Here is an 18,663-nt window from a genome sequence, read left to right as displayed (position 1 = left end):
AGTACCAGGGGACGAAAATTGACACATTTGAACACGTTTCCCGATCACATGGTGGATCATACTCTGGGTTCCACATGCATGTTTTAGCTGAAGGAAGAATCCCTTAAACCTGGAGAGTTGAGACCCATGGAATGGGTACCATGCAATATGACTTCAAAGGGTCTGCATTTGCTCACCGATTCTCACCAATCCTATCACTGCTGCGTTTATGCCACTGTACACACGCTTGATTCTCTTTCGGAGACATATAAATCCATAGGTTTTAAGATTCTTACTAGTCAGGTATATTCTTAGGCATTTAATATGGGGCGTTGAGTCCACTTCATTGAGCAAGGTGTGGCTCTGGTCTATTATATATTTGGCTTATGGAATGGTATCTGTGCTAATTTGAAACGCTGGTTTTATGCAGCACCCCAACTCACCTTTCCCCTTAAGCAAGCATAAGTTCGTTTTCTACATTTGAGACCCTGTTCTGTTTTGTAATTCAGTTCCTGGGTAGCCAAGTTTACATTCCGTGTAGCAGTGATAATTTATGATGTTTCTTTTTCTGTTTGAATTATTTCACTTAGAATCATCGTACCTGAATCCACTCATTATGCTACTATGGGCCTGATGACATCGATTTCATTGCTGAGTGATATTGCATTGTAGGTAAGTACCACAACTTCTTTATCCATTTTTCACTTTCTGTGATATTGAACTTGAACCGTAAACGAAGTTCTTGTAAACAGAGCCGTCCCAAACTTTAGGGTGGTTGTGTCTTTTTGATTTTAATTTCCCTAAGCTATAGGACCATAAGTAGAAGTGCCCTAGGCTCTGTTGCTTCGTTTTTTATATGTTTCAGGAAACACCATACACTTCTCCAGAGTGGCTGTTGGCAATTTACATCCCGCCCATCAGCATAACAAGGCTCCCAGTTCTCCATGGCCTGTCCTGCCTTTCTGGATTTTACACTTTTTTCAGATGGCCCTTTTGACCGCGGGGCAGTGAGACTTCATTGTAGTGCAGATTTCCTTTGCAAGCTTGCTTGGTTGGCCAAAAAGGGCGTATGCGTTTTTTCCTGAATATATTCAGGAAAAAACGCATACGCCCTTTTTGGCCAAGTGCATCATTGTGGACGTTCTGCCTCTTTTCCTATGCTTTACATGCAATTCCAGTCTACCTCCTGAAATCGGTTTCCTGCAATTCTGCCCCACTTTCACGTCCTCTTGGCAGCCTTAATTCAATATACTTTTGGACGATAGCTTTCATTTATAACTCTGCAGGTTTGTGAATGACAGTGCCCCTGAGCTCCTTTCTTCAACTCGCTTTCTTGTGAGCTGGCCACAACACCGCAGGATTGCTTCAGGCCCTAGTGTTGTTCTGGCACAGCACGCTGAGCCTTTGGTTAATTCCTCTTCCTGGTGCGTAATGAGAGTTAAATTTGCCCGTCCAGACACCTCAAGCTAGTCTCTCTTGTTTCTCCCTATTCCTGTTCATTTTCTGCAGAAATTGCAAACTGGGCCAAACAGGAGGTTAAAGGCACTGACTCTCCAAGTGGGGAGAGTGTTAGTAAAGCGTCTGGAATGTTGCACCCGAGTACCGGGGGACGAATCCTGAGACACATTTGAACACGTTTCCCGATCACACGGTGGATCATACTCTGGGTTCCACATGCATGTTTTAGCTGAAGGAAGAATCCCTTAAACCTGGAGAGTTGAGACCCATGGAATGGGTACCATGCAATATGACTTCAAAGGGTCTGCATTTGCTCACCGATCCTCACCAATTCTATCACTGCTGCGTTTATGCCGCTGTACACACGCTTGATTCTCTTTCGGAGACATATAAATCCATAGGTTTTAAGATTCTTACTAGTCAGGTATATTCTTAGGCATTTAATATGGGGCGTTGAGTCCACTTCGTTGAGCAAGGTGTGGCTCTGGTCTATTATATATTTGGCTTATGGAATGGTATCTGTGGTAAATTAATCGCTGGTTTTATGCAGAACCCCAACTCACCTTTCGCCTTAAGCAAGCATAATTTGGTTTTCTACATTTGAGACCCTGTTCTGTGTTGTAATTCAGTTCCTGGGTAGCCAAGTTTACATTCCGTGTAGTAGTGATATCTTATTATGTTTGTTTTTCTGTGCGACTTATTTCACTTAGAATCATCGTACCTGAATCCACTCATTATGCTGCTACGGGCCTGATGACATAGATTTCATTGCTGAGTGATATTGCATTGTACGTAGGTACCACAACTTCTTTATCCATTTTTCACTTTCTGTGATATTGAACTTGTACTGTAAACGAGGTTCTTGTAAACAGAGCTGTCCCAAACTTTGGGGTGGCTGTGTCTTTTTGATTTTAATTTCCCTAAGCTATAGGACCATAAGTGGAAGTGCCCTAGGCTCTGTTGCTTTGTTTTTTAGATGTTTCAGGAAACACCATACACTTCTCCAGAGTGGCTGTTGGCAATTTACATCCCGCCCATCAGCATAACAAGGCTCCCAGTTCTCCATGGCCTGTCCTGCCTTTCTGGATTTTATACTTTTTTCAGATGGCCCTTTTGACCGGGGGGGCAGTGAGACTTCATTGTAGTACAGATTTCCTTTGCAAGCTTGCTTGGTTGGCCAAAAAGGGCATATGATTTTTTCCTGAAGAAAAAACGCATATGCCCTTTTTGGCCAAGTGCATCATTGTTGACGTTCTGCGTCTTTTCCTATGCTTTACATGCAATTCCAGTCTACCTCCTGAAATCGGTTTCCTGCAATTCTGCCCCGCTTTCAAGTCCTCTTGGCAGCCTTACTTCAATATATTTTTGGACGATAGCTGTCATTTATAACTCTGCAGGTTGGTGAATTACAATGACCCTGAGCTCCTTTCTTCAACTCGTTTTCTTGTGAGCTGGCCGCAACACGGCAGGATTGCTTCAGGCCTTAGTGTGGTTCCGGCATGGCACGCTGAGCCTTTGGTTAATTCCTCTTCCTGGTGGGAAATGAGAGTTAAATTTGCCCGTCCAGACACCTCCAGCTAGTCTCTCATTGGTTCTCCCTATTCCTGTTCATTTTCCGCAGAAATTGCAAACTGGGCCAAACAGGAGGTTAAAGGCACTGACTCTCCAAGTGGGGAGAGTGTTAGTAAAGCGTCTGGAATGTTGCACCCGAGTACCAGGGGACGAAAACTGACACATTTGAACACGTTTCCCGATCACACGGTGGATCATACTCTGGGTTCCACATGCATGTTTTAGCTGAAGGAAGAATCCCTTAAACCTGGAGAGTTGAGACCCATGGAATGGGTACCATGCAATATGATTTCAAAGGGTCTGCATTGGCTCAGCGCACCTCACCAATCCTATCACTGCTGTGTTTATGCCACTGTACACACGCTTGATTCTCTTTCAGAGACATATAAATCCATAGGTTTTAAGATTCTTACTAGTCAGGTATATTCTCAGGCATTTAATATGAGGTGTTGAGTCCACTTCGTTGAGCAAGGAGTAGCTCTTGTGTATTACATGTTTGGCTTATGGAACGGTATCTGTGCTAATTTCAATCTTTGGTTTTATGCAGCACGCCAACTCACCTTTCCTCTTAAGCAAGCATAAGTTGGTTTTCTACATTTGAGACCCTGTTCTGTTTTGTAATTCAGTTCCTGTGTAGCCAAGTTTACATTCCGTGTAGTAGTGATATCTTATGATGTTTCTTTTTCTGTGTGACTTATTTCACTTAGAATCATCGTACCTGAATCCACTCATTATGCTGCTACGGGCCTGATGACATAGATTTCATTGCTGAGTGATATTGCATTGTACGTAAGTACCACAACTTCTTTATCCATTTTTCGCTTTCTGTGATATTGAACTTGGACCGTAAACTAGGTACTTGTAAACAGAGCCATCCCAAACTTTGGGGTGGCTGTGTCTTTTTGATTTTAATTTCCCTAAGCTATAGGACCATAAGTGGAAGTGCCCTAGGCTCTGTTCCTTTGTTTTTTAGCTGTTTCAGGAAACACCAAACACTTGTCCAGAGTGGCTGTTGGCAATTTACATCCCACCCATCAGCATAACAAGGCTCCCAGTTCTCCATAGCCTGTCCTGCCTTTCTGGGTTTTACACATTTTTCAGATGGCCCTTTTGACCGGGGGGCAGTGAGACTTCATTGTAGTGCAGATTTCCTTTGCAAGCTTGCTTGGTTGGCCAAAAAGTGCGTATGCGTTTTTTCCTGAATATATTCAGGAAAAAACGCATACGCCCTTTTTGGCCAAGTGCATCATTGTGGACGTTCTGCCTCTTTTCCTATGCTTTACATGCAATTCCAGTCTACCTCCTGAAATCGGATTCCTGCAATTCTGCCCCGCTTTCAAGTCCTCTTGGCAGCCTTACTTCAATATATTTTTGGACGATAGCTGTCATTTATAACTCTGCAGGTTTGTGAATTACAGTGCCCCTGAGCTCCTTTCTTCAACTCGCTTTCTTGTGAGCTGGCCGCAACACCGCAGCATTGCTTCAGGCCCTAGTGTGGTTCTGGCATGGCACGCTGAGCCTTTGGTTAATTCCTCTTCCTGGTGGGAAATGAAAGTTAAATTTGCCCGTCCAGACACCTCCAGCTAGTCTCTCATTGGTTCTCCCTATTCCTGTTCATTTTCCGCAGAAATTGCAAACTGGGCCAAACAGGAGGTTAAAGGCACTGACTCTCCAAGTGGGGAGAGTGTTAGTAAAGCGTCTGGAATGTTGCACCCGAGTACCAGGGGACGAAACCTGAGACACATTTGAACACGTTTCCCGATCACACGGTGGATCATACTCTGGGTACCACATGCATGTTTTAGCTGAAGGAAGAATCCCTTAAACCTGGAGAGTTGAGACCCATGGAATGGGTACCATGCAATATGACTTCAAAGGGTCTGTATTGGCTCAGCGCACCTCACCAATCCTATCACTGCTGCGTTTATGCCACTGTACACACACTTGATTCCCTTTCGGAGACATATAAATCCATAAGATTTAAGATTCTTACTAGTCAGGTATATTCTCAGGCGTTTAATATGGGGTGTTGAGTCCACTTCGTTGAGCAAGGAGTAGCTCTTGTGTATTACATGTTTGGCTTATGGAACGGTATCTGTGCTAATTTCAATCTTTGGTTTTATGCAGCACGCCAACTCACCTTTCCTCTTAATCAAGCATAAGTTGGTTTTCTACATTTGAGACCCTGTTCTGTTTTGTAATTCAGTTCCTGTGTAGCCAAGTTTACATTCCGTGTAGTAGTGATATCCTATGATGTTTCTTTTTCTGTGTGACTTATTTCACTTAGAATCATTGTACCTGAATCCACTCATTATGCTGCTATGGGCCTGATGACATAGATTTCATTGCTGAGTGATATTGCATTGTACGTAAGTACCACAACTTCTTTATCCATTTTTCGCTTTCAGTGATATTGAACTTTTACCGTAAACTAGGTTCTTGTAAACAGAGCCATCCCAAACTTTGGGGTGGCTGTGTCTTTTTGATTTTAATTTCCCTAAGCTATAGGACCATAAGTGGAAGTGCCCTAGGCTCTGTTGCTTTGTTTTTTAGATGTTTCAGGAAACACCATACACTTCTCCAGAGTGGCTGTTGGCAATTTACATCCCGCCCATCAGCATAACAAGGCTCCCAGTTCTCCATGGCTTGTCCTGCCTTTCTGGATTTTACACTTTTTTCAGATGGCCCTTTTGACCGGGGGGCAGTGAGACTTCATTGTAGTGCAGATTTCCTTTGCATGCTTTCTTGGTTGGCCAAAAATTGCGTATGCCTTTTTTCCTCAATATATTCAGGAAAAAACGCATACGCCCTTTTTGGCCAAGTGCATCATTGTGGACGTTCTGCCTCTTTTCCTGTGGTTTACATGCAAATCCCGTCTACCTCCTGAAATCGGTTCCCTGCAATTCTGCCCCGCTTTCAAGTCCTCTTGGCAGCCTTACTTCAATATATTTTTGGACGATAGCTGTCATTTATAACTCTGCAGGTATGTGAATGACAGTGCCCCTGAGCTCCTTTCTTCAACTCGCTTTCTTGTGAGCTGGCCGCAACACCGCTGCATTGCTTTAGTCCCTAGTGTGGTTCAGGCATGGCACGCTGAGCCTTTGGTTAATTCCTCTTCCTGGTGGGAAATGAGAGTTAAATTTGCCCGTCCAGACACCTCCAGCTAGTCTCTCATTGGTTCTCCCTATTCCTGTTCAGTTTTCCGCAGAAATTGCAAACTGGGCCAAACAGGAGGTTAAAGGCACTGACTCTCCAAGTGGGGAGAGTGTTAGTAAAGCGTCTGGAATGTTGCACCCGAGTACCAGAGGACAAAAACTGACACATTTGAACATGTTTCCCGATCACACGGTGGATCATACTCTGGGTTCCACATGCATGTTTTAGCTGAAGGAAGAATCCCTTAAACCTGGAGAGTTGAGACCCATGGAATGGGTACCATGCAATATGACTTCAAAGGGTCTGCATTTGCTCACTGATCCTCACCAATCCTATCACTGCTGCGTTTATGCCACTGTACACATGTTTGATTCTCTTTCGGAGACATATAAATCCATAGGTTTTAAGATTCTTTCTAGTCAGGTATATTCTTACGCGTTTAATATGGGGTGTTGAGTCAACTTCGTTGAGCAAGGTGTAGCTCTTTTCTATTACATATTTGGCTTATGGAACGGTATCTGTGCTAATTTCAATGTCTGGTTTTATGCAGCACCCCAACTCACCTTTCGCCTTAAGGAAGCATAAGTTGGTTTTCTACATTTGAGACCCTGTTCTGTTTTGTAATTCAGTTCCTGTGTAGCCAAGTTTACATTCCGTGTAGTAGTGATATCTTATGATGTTTCTTTTTCTGTGTGACTTATTTCACTTAGAATCATCGTACCTGAATCCACTCGTTATGCTGCTATGGGCCTAATGACATAGATTTCATTGCTGAGTGATATTACATTGTAGGTAAGTACCACAACTTCTTTATCCATTTTTCACTTTCTGTGATATTAAACTTGTACCGTAAACTAGGTACTTGTAAACAGAGCTGTCCCAAACTTTGGGGTGGCTGTGTCTTTTTGATTTTAATTTCCCTAAGCTATAGGACCATAAGTGGAAGTGCCCTAGGCTCTGTTGCTTTGTTTTTTAGATGTTTCAGGAAACACCATACACTTCTCCAGAGTGGCTGTTGGCAATTTACATCCCGCCCATCAGCATAACAAGGCTCCCAGTTCTCCATGGCCTGTCCTGTCTTTCTGGATTTTATACTTTTTTCAGATGGCCCTTTTGACCGGGGGGTAGTGAGACTTCATTGTAGTGCAGATTTCCTTTGCAAGCTTGCTTGGTTAGCCAAAAAGGGTGTATGCGTTTTTTCCTGAATATATTCAGGAAAAAACGCATACGCCCTTTTTGGCCAAGTGCATCATTGTGGACGTTCTGCCTCTTTTCCTATGCTTTACATGCAATTCCAGTCTACCTCCTGAAATCGGTTTCCTGCAATTCTTCCCCGCTTTCAAATCCTCTTGGCAGCCTTACTTCAATATATTTTTGGACGATAGCTGTCATTTATAACTCTGCATGTTTGTGAATTACAGTGCCCCTGAGCTCCTTTCTTCAACTCATTTTCTTGTGAGCTGGCCGCAACACCGCAGGATTGCTTCAGGCACAAGTGTGGTTCCAGAATGGCACGCTGAGCCTTTGGTTAATTCCTCTTCCTGGTGGGAAATGAGAGTTAAATTTGCCCGTCCAGACACCTCCAGCTAGTCTCTCATTGGTTCTCCCTATTCCTGTTCATTTTCCACAGAAATTGCAAACTGGGCCAAACAGGAGGTTAAAGGCACTGACTCTCCAAGTGGGGAGAGTGGAGAGTGTTAGTAAAGCGTCTGGAATGTTGCACCCGAGTACCGGGGGACGAAAACTGAGACACATTTGAACACGTTTCCCGATCACACGGTGGATCATACTCTGGGTTCCACATGCATGTTTTAGCTGAAGGAAGAATCCCTTAAACCTGGAGAGTTGAGACCCATGGAATGGGTACCATGTAATATGACTTCAAAGGGTCTGCATTTGCTCACCGATCCTCACGAATCCTATCACTGCTGCATTTATGCCGCTGTACACAGGCTTGATTCTCTTTCGGAGACATATAAATCCATAGGTTTTAAGATTTTACTTGTCAGGTATATTCTTAGGCGTTTAATATGGGGTGTGAGTCCACTTCGTTGAGCAAGGAGTAGCTCTTGTCTATTACATATTTGGCTTATGGAACGGTATCTGTGCTAATTTCAATCTCTGGTTTTATGCAGCACCCCAACTCACCTTTCCCCTTAAGCAAGCATAAGTTGGTTTTCTACATTTGAGACCCTGTTCTGTTTTGTAATTCAGTTCCTGTGTAGCCAAGTTTACATTCCGTGTAGTAGTGATATCTTATGATGTTTCTTTCTCTCAGTGACTTATTTAACTTAGAATCATCGTATCTGAATCCACTCGTTATGCTGCTACGGGCCTGATGACATAGATTTCATTGCTGAGTGATATTACATTGTAGGTAAGTACCACAACTTCTTTATCCATTTTTCACTTTCTGCCATATTGAACTTGTACCGTAAACGAGGTTCTTGTAAACAGAGCCGTCCCAAAGTTTGGGGTGGCTGTGTCTTTTTGTTTTAATTTCCCTAAGCTATAGGACCATAAGTGGAAGTGCCCTAGGCTCTGTTGCTTTGTTTTTTAGATGTTTCAGGAAACACCATACATTTCTCCAGAGTGGCTGTTGGCAATTTACATCCCGCCCATCAGCATAACAAGGCTCCCAGTTCTCCATGGCCTGTCCTGTCTTTCTGGATTTTACACTTTTTTCAGATGGACCATTTGACCGGGGGGCAATGAGACTTCATTGTAGTGCAGATTTCCTTTGCAAGCTTGCTTGGTTGGCCAAAAAGTGCGTATGCGTTTTTTCCTCAATATATTCAGGAAAAAACGCATACGCCCTTTTTGGCCAAGTGCATCATTGTGGACGTTCTGCCTCTTTTGCTATGCTTTACATGCAATTCCAGTCTACCTCCTGAAATCGGTTTCCTGCAATTCTGCCCCGCTTTCAAGTCCTCTTGGCAGCCTTACTTCAATATATTTTTGGACGATAGCTGTCATTTATAACTCTGCAGGTTTGTGCATTACAGTGCCCCTGAGCTCCTTTCTTCAACTCGCTTTCTTGTGAGCTGGCCGCAACACTGCAGCCTTGCTTCAGGCCCTAGTGTGGTTCCGGCATGGCACGCTGAGCCTTTGGTTAATTCCTCTTCCTGGTGGGAAATGAGAGTTAAATTTGCCCGTCCAGACACCTCCAGCTTGTCTCTCATTGGTTCTCCCTATTCCTGTTCATTTTCCGCAGAAATTTCAAACTTGGCCAAACAGGAGGTTAAAGGCACTGACTCTCCAAGTGGGGAGAGTGTTAGTAAAGCGTCTGGAATGTTGCACCCGAGTACCAGGGGACGAAAATTGACACATTTGAACACGTTTCCCGATGACACGGTAGATCATACTCTGGGTTCCACATGCATGTTTTAGCTGAAGGAAGAATCCCTTAAACCTGGAGAGTTGAGACCCATGGAATGGGTACCATGCAATATGACTTCATAGGGTCTGCATGTGTTCACCGAACCTCACCAAACCTATCACTGCTGCGTTTATGCCACTGTACACACGCTTGATTCTCTTTCGGAGACATATAAATCCATAGGTTTTAAGATTCTTACTAGTCAGGTATATTCTTAGGCGTTTAATATGGGGTGTTGAGTCCACTTAGTTGAGCAAGGAGTAGCTCTTGTCTATTACATATTTGGCTTATGGAACGGTATCTGTGCTAATTTCAATCTCTGGTTTTATGCAGCACCCCACCTCACCTTTCCCCTTAAGCAAGCATAAGTCGGTTTTCTACATTTGAGACCCTGTTCTGTTTTGTAATTCAGTTTCTGTGTAGCCAAGTTTACATTCCATGTGGTAGAGATATCTTATGATGTTTCTTTTTCTGTGTGACTTATTTCACTTAGAATCATCGTACCTGAATCCACTCATTATGCTGCTATGGTCCTGATGACATAGATTTCATTGCTGAGTGATATTGCATTGTACGTAAGTACCACAACTTCTTTATCCATTTTTCACTTTCTGTGATTTTGAACTTGTACTGTAAACGAGGTTCTTTTAAACAGAGCCTTCCCAAACTTTGGGGTGGCTGTGTCTTTTTGATTTTAATTTCCCTAAGCTATAGGACCATAAGTGGTAGTGCCCTAGGCTCTGTTGCTTTGTTTTTTAGATGTTTCAGGAAACACCATACACTTCTCCAGAGTGGCTGTTGGCAATTTACATCCCGCCCATCAGCATAACAAGGCTCCCAGTTCTCCATGGCCTGTCCTGCCTTTCTGGATTTTACACTTTTTTCAGATGGCCCTTTTGACCGGGGGGCAGTGAGACTTCATTATAGTGCAGATTTCCTTTTCAAGCTTGCTTGGTTGGCCAAAAAGGGCGTATCCGTTTTTTCCTGAATATCTTCAGGAAAAAACGCATACGCCCTTTTTGGCCAAGTGCATCATTGTGGACGTTCTTCCTCTTTTCCTTTGCTTTACATGCAATTCCAGTCTACCTCCTGAAATCGGTTTCCTGCAATTCTGCCCTGCGTTCAAGTCCTCTTGGCAGCCTTACTTCAATATACTTTTGGACAATAGCTGTCATTTATAACTCTGCAGGTTTGTGAATGACAGTGCCCCTGAGCTCCTTTCTTCAACTCGCTTTCTTGTGAGCTGGCCACAACACCGCAGGATTGCTTCAGGCCCTAGTGTTGTTCTGGCACAGCACGCTGAGCCTTTGTTTAATTCCTCTTCCTGGTGCGTAATGAGAGTTAAATTTGCCCGTCCAGACACCTCAAGCTAGTCTCTCTTGTTTCTCCCTATTCCTGTTCATTTTCTGCAGAAATTGCAAACTGGGCCAAACAGGAGGTTAAAGGCACTGACTCTCCAAGTGGGGAGAGTGTTAGTAAAGCGTCTGGAATGTTGCACCCGAGTACCGGGGGACGAATACTGAGACACATTTGAACACGTTTCCCGATCACACGGTGGATCATACTCTGGGTTCCACATGCATGTTTTAGCTGAAGGAAGAATCCCTTAAACCTGGAGAGTTGTGACCCATGGAATGGGTACCATGCAATATGACTTCAAAGGGTCTGCATTTGCTCACCGATCCTCACCAATCCTATCACTGCTGCGTTTATGCCGCTGTACACACGCTTGATTCTCTTTCGGAGACATATAAATCCATAGGTTTTAAGATTCTTACTAGTCAGGTATATTCTTAGGCATTTAATATGGGGCGTTGAGTCCACTTCGTTGAGCAAGGTGTGGCTCTGGTCTATTATATATTTGGCTTATGGAATGGTATCTGTGGTAAATTAATCGCTGGTTTTATGCAGAACCCCAACTCACCTTTCGCCTTAAGCAAGCATAATTTGGTTTTCTACATTTGAGACCCTGTTCTGTGTTGTAATTCAGTTCCTGGGTAGCCAAGTTTACATTCCGTGTAGTAGTGATATCTTATTATGTTTGTTTTTCTGTGCGACTTATTTCACTTAGAATCATCGTACCTGAATCCACTCATTATGCTGCTACGGGCCTGATGACATAGATTTCATTGCTGAGTGATATTGCATTGTACGTAGGTACCACAATTTCTTTATCCATTTTTCACTTTCTGTGATATTGAACTTGTACTGTAAACGAGGTTCTTGTAAACAGAGCTGTCCCAAACTTTGGGGTGGCTGTGTCTTTTTGATTTTAATTTCCCTAAGCTATAGGACCATAAGTGGAAGTGCCCTAGGCTCTGTTGCTTTGTTTTTTAGATGTTTCAGGAAACACCATACACTTCTCCAGAGTGGCTGTTGGCAATTTACATCCCGCCCATCAGCATAACAAGGCTCCCAGTTCTCCATGGCCTGTCCTGCCTTTCTGGATTTTATACTTTTTTCAGATGGCCCTTTTGACCGGGGGGGCAGTGAGACTTCATTGTAGTACAGATTTCCTTTGCAAGCTTGCTTGGTTGGCCAAAAAGGGCATATGATTTTTTCCTGAAGAAAAAACGCATATGCCCTTTTTGGCCACGTGCATCATTGTGGACGTTCTGCCTCTTTTCCTATGCTTTACATGCAATTCCAGTCTACCTCCTGAAATCGGATTCCTGCAATTCTGCCCCGCTTTCAAGTCCTCTTGGCAGCCTTACTTCAATATATTTTTGGACGATAGCTGTCATTTATAACTCTGCAGGTTTGTGAATTACAGTGCCCCTGAGCTCCTTTCTTCAACTCGCTTTCTTGTGAGCTGGCCGCAACACCGCAGCATTGCTTCAGGCCCTAGTGTGGTTCTGGCATGGCACGCTGAGCCTTTGGTTAATTCCTCTTCCTGGTGGGAAATGAGAGTTAAATTTGCCCGTCCAGACACCTCCAGCTAGTCTCTCATTGGTTCTCCCTATTCCTGTTCATTTTCCGCAGAAATTGCAAACTGGGCCAAACAGGAGGTTAAAGGCACTGACTCTCCAAGTGGGGAGAGTGTTAGTAAAGCGTCTGGAATGTTGCACCCGAGTACCAGGGGACGAAACCTGAGACACATTTGAACACGTTTCCCGATCACACGGTGGATCATACTCTGGGTACCACATGCATGTTTTAGCTGAAGGAAGAATCCCTTAAACCTGGAGAGTTGAGACCCATGGAATGGGTACCATGAAATATGACTTCAAAGGGTCTGTATTGGCTCAGCGCACCTCACCAATCCTATCACTGCTGCGTTTATGCCACTGTACACACACTTGATTCCCTTTCGGAGACATATAAATCCATAAGATTTAAGATTCTTACTAGTCAGGTATATTCTCAGGCATTTAATATGGGGTGTTGAGTCCACTTCGTTGAGCAAGGAGTAGCTCTTGTGTATTACATGTTTGGCTTATGGAACGGTATCTGTGCTAATTTCAATCTTTGGTTTTATGCAGCACGCCAACTCACCTTTCCTCTTAATCAAGCATAAGTTGGTTTTCTACATTTGAGACCCTGTTCTGTTTTGTAATTCAGTTCCTGTGTAGCCAAGTTTACATTCCGTGTAGTAGTGATATCCTATGATGTTTCTTTTTCTGTGTGACTTATTTCACTTAGAATCATTGTACCTGAATCCACTCATTATGCTGCTATGGGCCTGATGACATAGATTTCATTGCTGAGTGATATTGCATTGTACGTAAGTACCACAACTTCTTTATCCATTTTTCGCTTTCAGTGATATTGAACTTTTACCGTAAACTAGGTTCTTGTAAACAGAGCCATCCCAAACTTTGGGGTGGCTGTGTCTTTTTGATTTTAATTTCCCTAAGCTATAGGACCATAAGTGGAAGTGCCCTAGGCTCTGTTGCTTTGTTTTTTAGATGTTTCAGGAAACACCATACACTTCTCCAGAGTGGCTGTTGGCAATTTACATCCCGCCCATCAGCATAACAAGGCTCCCAGTTCTCCATGGCTTGTCCTGCCTTTCTGGATTTTACACTTTTTTCAGATGGCCCTTTTGACCGGGGGGCAGTGAGACTTCATTGTAGTGCAGATTTCCTTTGCATGCTTTCTTGGTTGGCCAAAAAGTGCGTATGCGTTTTTTCCTCAATATATTCAGGAAAAAACGCATACGCCCTTTTTGGCCAAGTGCATCATTGTGGACGTTCTGCCTCTTTTCCTGTGGTTTACATGCAAATCCCGTCTACCTCCTGAAATCGGTTCCCTGCAATTCTGCCCCGCTTTCAAGTCCTCTTGGCAGCCTTACTTCAATATATTTTTGGACGATAGCTGTCATTTATAACTCTGCAGGTATGTGAATGACAGTGCCCCTGAGCTCCTTTCTTCAACTCGCTTTCTTGTGAGCTGGCCGCAACACCGCTGCATTGCTTTAGTCCCTAGTGTGGTTCAGGCATGGCACGCTGAGCCTTTGGTTAATTCCTCTTCCTGGTGGGAAATGAGAGTTAAATTTGCCCGTCCAGACACCTCCAGCTAGTCTCTCATTGGTTCTCCCTATTCCTGTTCAGTTTTCCGCAGAAATTGCAAACTGGGCCAAACAGGAGGTTAAAGGCACTGACTCTCCAAGTGGGGAGAGTGTTAGTAAAGCGTCTGGAATGTTGCACCCGAGTACCAGAGGACAAAAACTGACACATTTGAACATGTTTACCGATCACACGGTGGATCATACTCTGCGTTCCACATGCATGTTTTAGCTGAAGGAAGAATCCCTTAAACCTGGAGAGTTGAGACCCATGGAATGGGTACCATGGAATATGACTTCAAAGGGTCTGCATTTGTCCACCGAACCTCACCAATCCTATCACTGCTGCGTTTATGCCGCTGTACACACGCTTGATTCTCTTTCGGAGACATATAAATCCATAGGTTTTAAGATTCTTCCTAGTCAGGTATATTCTTAGGCGTTTAATATGGGGTGTAGAGTCCACTTCGTTGATCAAGGAGTAGCTCTTGTCTATTACATATTTGGCTTATGGAACGGTATCTGTGCTAATTTCAATCTCTGGTTTTATGCAGCACCCCAACTCACCTTTCCCCTTAAGCAAGCATAAGTTGGTTTTCTACATTTGAGACCCTGTTCTGTTTTGTAATTCAGTTCCTGTGTAGCCAAGTTTACATTCCGTGTAGTAGTGATATCTTATGATGTTTCTTTTTCTGTGTGACTTATTTCACTTAGAATCATCGTACCTGAATCCACTCATTATGATACTATGGGCCTGATAACATCGATTTCATTGCTGAGTGATATTTCATTGTAGGTAAGTACCACAACTTCTTTATCCATTTTTCACTTTCTGTGATATTGAACTTGTACCGTAAACGAAGTTCTTGTAAACAGAGCCGTCCCAAACTTTGGGGTGGCTGTGTCTTTTTGATTTTAATTTCCCTAAGCTATAGGACCATAAGTGGAAGTGTCCTAGGCTCTGTTGCTTCGTTTTTTAGATGTTTCAGGAAACACCATACACTTGTCCAGAGTGGCTGTTGGCAATTTACATCCCACCCATCAGCATAACAAGGCTCCCAGTTCTCCATAGCCTGTCCTGCCTTTCTGGGTTTTACACATTTTTCAGATGGCCCTTTTGACCGGGGGGCAGTGAGACTTCATTGTAGTGCAGATTTCCTTTGCAAGCTTGCTTGGTTGGCCAAAAAGTGCGTATGCGTTTTTTCCTGAATATATTCAGGAAAAAACGCATACGCCCTTTTTGGCCAAGTGCATCATTGTGGACGTTCTGCCTCTTTTCCTATGCTTTACATGCAATTCCAGTCTACCTCCTGAAATCGGATTCCTGCAATTCTGCCCCGCTTTCAAGTCCTCTTGGCAGCCTTACTTCAATATATTTTTGGACGATAGCTGTCATTTATAACTCTGCAGGTTTGTGAATTACAGTGCCCCTGAGCTCCTTTCTTCAACTCGCTTTCTTGTGAGCTGGCCGCAACACCGCAGCATTGCTTCAGGCCCTAGTGTGGTTCTGGCATGGCACGCTGAGCCTTTGGTTAATTCCTCTTCCTGGTGGGAAATGAGAGTTAAATTTGCCCGTCCAGACACCTCCAGCTAGTCTCTCATTGGTTCTCCCTATTCCTGTTCATTTTCCGCAGAAATTGCAAACTGGGCCAAACAGGAGGTTAAAGGCACTGACTCTCCAAGTGGGGAGAGTGTTAGTAAAGCGTCTGGAATGTTGCACCCGAGTACCAGGGGACGAAACCTGAGACACATTTGAACACGTTTCCCGATCACACGGTGGATCATACTCTGGGTTCCACATGCATGTTTTAGCTGAAGGAAGAATCCCTTAAACCTGGAGAGTTGAGACCCATGGAATGGGTACCATGAAATATGACTTCAAAGGGTCTGTATTGGCTCAGCGCACCTCACCAATCCTATCACTGCTGCGTTTATGCCACTGTACACACACTTGATTCCCTTTCGGAGACATATAAATCCATAAGATTTAAGATTCTTACTAGTCAGGTATATTCTCAGGCGTTTAATATGGGGTGTTGAGTCCACTTCGTTGAGCAAGGAGTAGCTCTTGTGTATTACATGTTTGGCTTATGGAACGGTATCTGTGCTAATTTCAATCTTTGGTTTTATGCAGCACGCCAACTCACCTTTCCTCTTAATCAAGCATAAGTTGGTTTTCTACATTTGAGACCCTGTTCTGTTTTGTAATTCAGTTCCTGTGTAGCCAAGTTTACATTCCGTGTAGTAGTGATATCCTATGATGTTTCTTTTTCTGTGTGACTTATTTCACTTAGAATCATTGTACCTGAATCCACTCATTATGCTGCTATGGGCCTGATGACATAGATTTCATTGCTGAGTGATATTGCATTGTACGTAAGTACCACAACTTCTTTATCCATTTTTCGCTTTCAGTGATATTGAACTTTTACCGTAAACTAGGTTCTTGTAAACAGAGCCATCCCAAACTTTGGGGTGGCTGTGTCTTTTTGATTTTAATTTCCCTAAGCTATAGGACCATAAGTGGAAGTGCCCTAGGCTCTGTTGCTTTGTTTTTTAGATGTTTCAGGAAACACCATACACTTCTCCAGAGTGGCTGTTGGCAATTTACATCCCGCCCATCAGCATAACAAGGCTCCCAGTTCTCCATGGCTTGTCCTGCCTTTCTGGATTTTACACTTTTTTCAGATGGCCCTTTTGACCGGGGGGCAGTGAGACTTCATTGTAGTGCAGATTTCATTGCAAGCTTGCTTGGTTGGCCAAAAACGGCGTATGCGTTTTTTCCTGAATATATTCAGGAAAAAACGCATACGCCCTTTTTGGCTAAGTGCATCATTGTGGACGTTCTGCCTCTTTTCCTATGCTTTACATGCAATTCCAGTCTACCTCCTGAAATCGGTTTCCTGCAATTCTGCCCCGCTTTCAAGTCCTCTTGGCAGCCTTACTTCAATATATTTTTGGATGATAGCTGTCATTTATAACTCTGCAGGTATGTGAATGACAGTGCCCCTGAGCTCCTTTCTTCAACTCGCTTTCTTGTGAGCTGGCCGCAACACCGCAGCATTGCTTCAGGCCCTAGTGTGGTTCCGGCATGGCATGCTGAGCCTTTGGTTAATTCCTCTTCCTGGTGGGAAATGAGAGTTAAATTTGCCCGTCCAGACACCTCCAGCTAGTCTCTCATTGGTTCTCCCTATTCCTGTTCATTTTCCGCAGAAATTGGAAACTGGGCCAAACAGGAGGTTAAAGGCACTGACTCTCCAAGTGGGGAGAGTGTTAGTAAAGCGTCTGGAATGTTGCACCCGAGTACCAGGGGACGAAAACTGACACAATTGAACACGTTTCCCTATCACACGGTGGATCATACTCTGGGTTCCACATGCATGTTTTAGCTGAAGGAAGAATCCCTTAAACCTGGAGAGTTGAGACCCATGGAATGGGTACCATGCAATATGACTTCAAAGGGTCTGCATTTGTCCACTGAACCTCACCAATAATATCACTGCTCTGTTTATGCCGCTGTACACACGCTTGATTCTCTTTCGGAGACATATAAATCCATAGGTTTTAAGATTCTTACTAGTCAGGTATATTCTTAGGAGTTTAATATGGGGCGTTGAGTCCACTTCGTTGAGCAAGGAGTAGCTCTTGTCTATTACATATTTGGCTTATGGAACGGTATCTGTGCTAATTTCAATCTCTGGTTTTATGCAGCACCCCAACTCACCTTTCCCCTTAAGCAAGCATAAGTTGGTTTTCTACATTTGAGACCCTGTTCTGTTTTGTAATTCAGTTCCTGTGTAGCCAAGTTTACATTCCGTGTAGTAGTGATAACTTATGATGTTTCTTTTTCTGTGTGACTTATTTCACTTAGAATCATCGTACCTGAATCCACTCATTATGCTGCTATGGGCCTGATGACATAGATTTCATTGCTGAGTGATATTGCATTGTACGTAAGTACCACAACTTCTTTATCCATTTTTCACTTTCTGTGATTTTGAACTTGTACTGTAAACGAGGTTCTTGTAAACAGAGCCGTCCCAAACTTTGGGGTGGCTGTGTCTTTTTGATTTTAATTTCCCTAAGCTATAGGACCATAAATGGAAGTGCCCTAGGCTCTGTTGCTTTGTTTTTTAGATGTTTCAGGAAACACCATACACTTCTCCGGAGTGCCTGTTGGCAATTTTCATCTCGCCCATCAGCATAACAAGGCTCCCAATTCTCCATGGCTTGTCCTGCCTTTCTGGATTTTACACTTTTTTCAGATGGCCCTTTTGTCCGGGGGGCAGTGAGACTTCATTGTAGTGCAGATTTCCTTTGCAAGCTTGCTTGGTTGGCCAAAAAGGGCGTATGCGTTTTTTCCTGAATGTATTCAGGAAAAAACGCATACGCCCTTTTTGGCCAAGTGCATCATTGTGGACGTTCTGCCTCTTTTCCTATGCTTTACATGCAATTCCAGTCTACCTCCTGAAATCGGTTTCCTGCAATTCTGCCCCGCTTTCAAGTCCTCTTGGCAGCCTTACTTCAATATATTTTTGGACGATAGCTGTCATTTATAACTCTGCAGGTATGTGAATTACAGTGCCCCTGAGCTCCTTTCTTCAACTCGCTT

Source organism: Pseudorca crassidens, chromosome 4 (assembly GCF_039906515.1).
Source record: "Pseudorca crassidens isolate mPseCra1 chromosome 4, mPseCra1.hap1, whole genome shotgun sequence".
NCBI lineage: Eukaryota > Metazoa > Chordata > Mammalia > Artiodactyla > Delphinidae > Pseudorca > Pseudorca crassidens.
The sequence above is the reverse complement of the archived record's forward strand: the minus strand, read 5'-3'. Positions refer to the sequence as shown.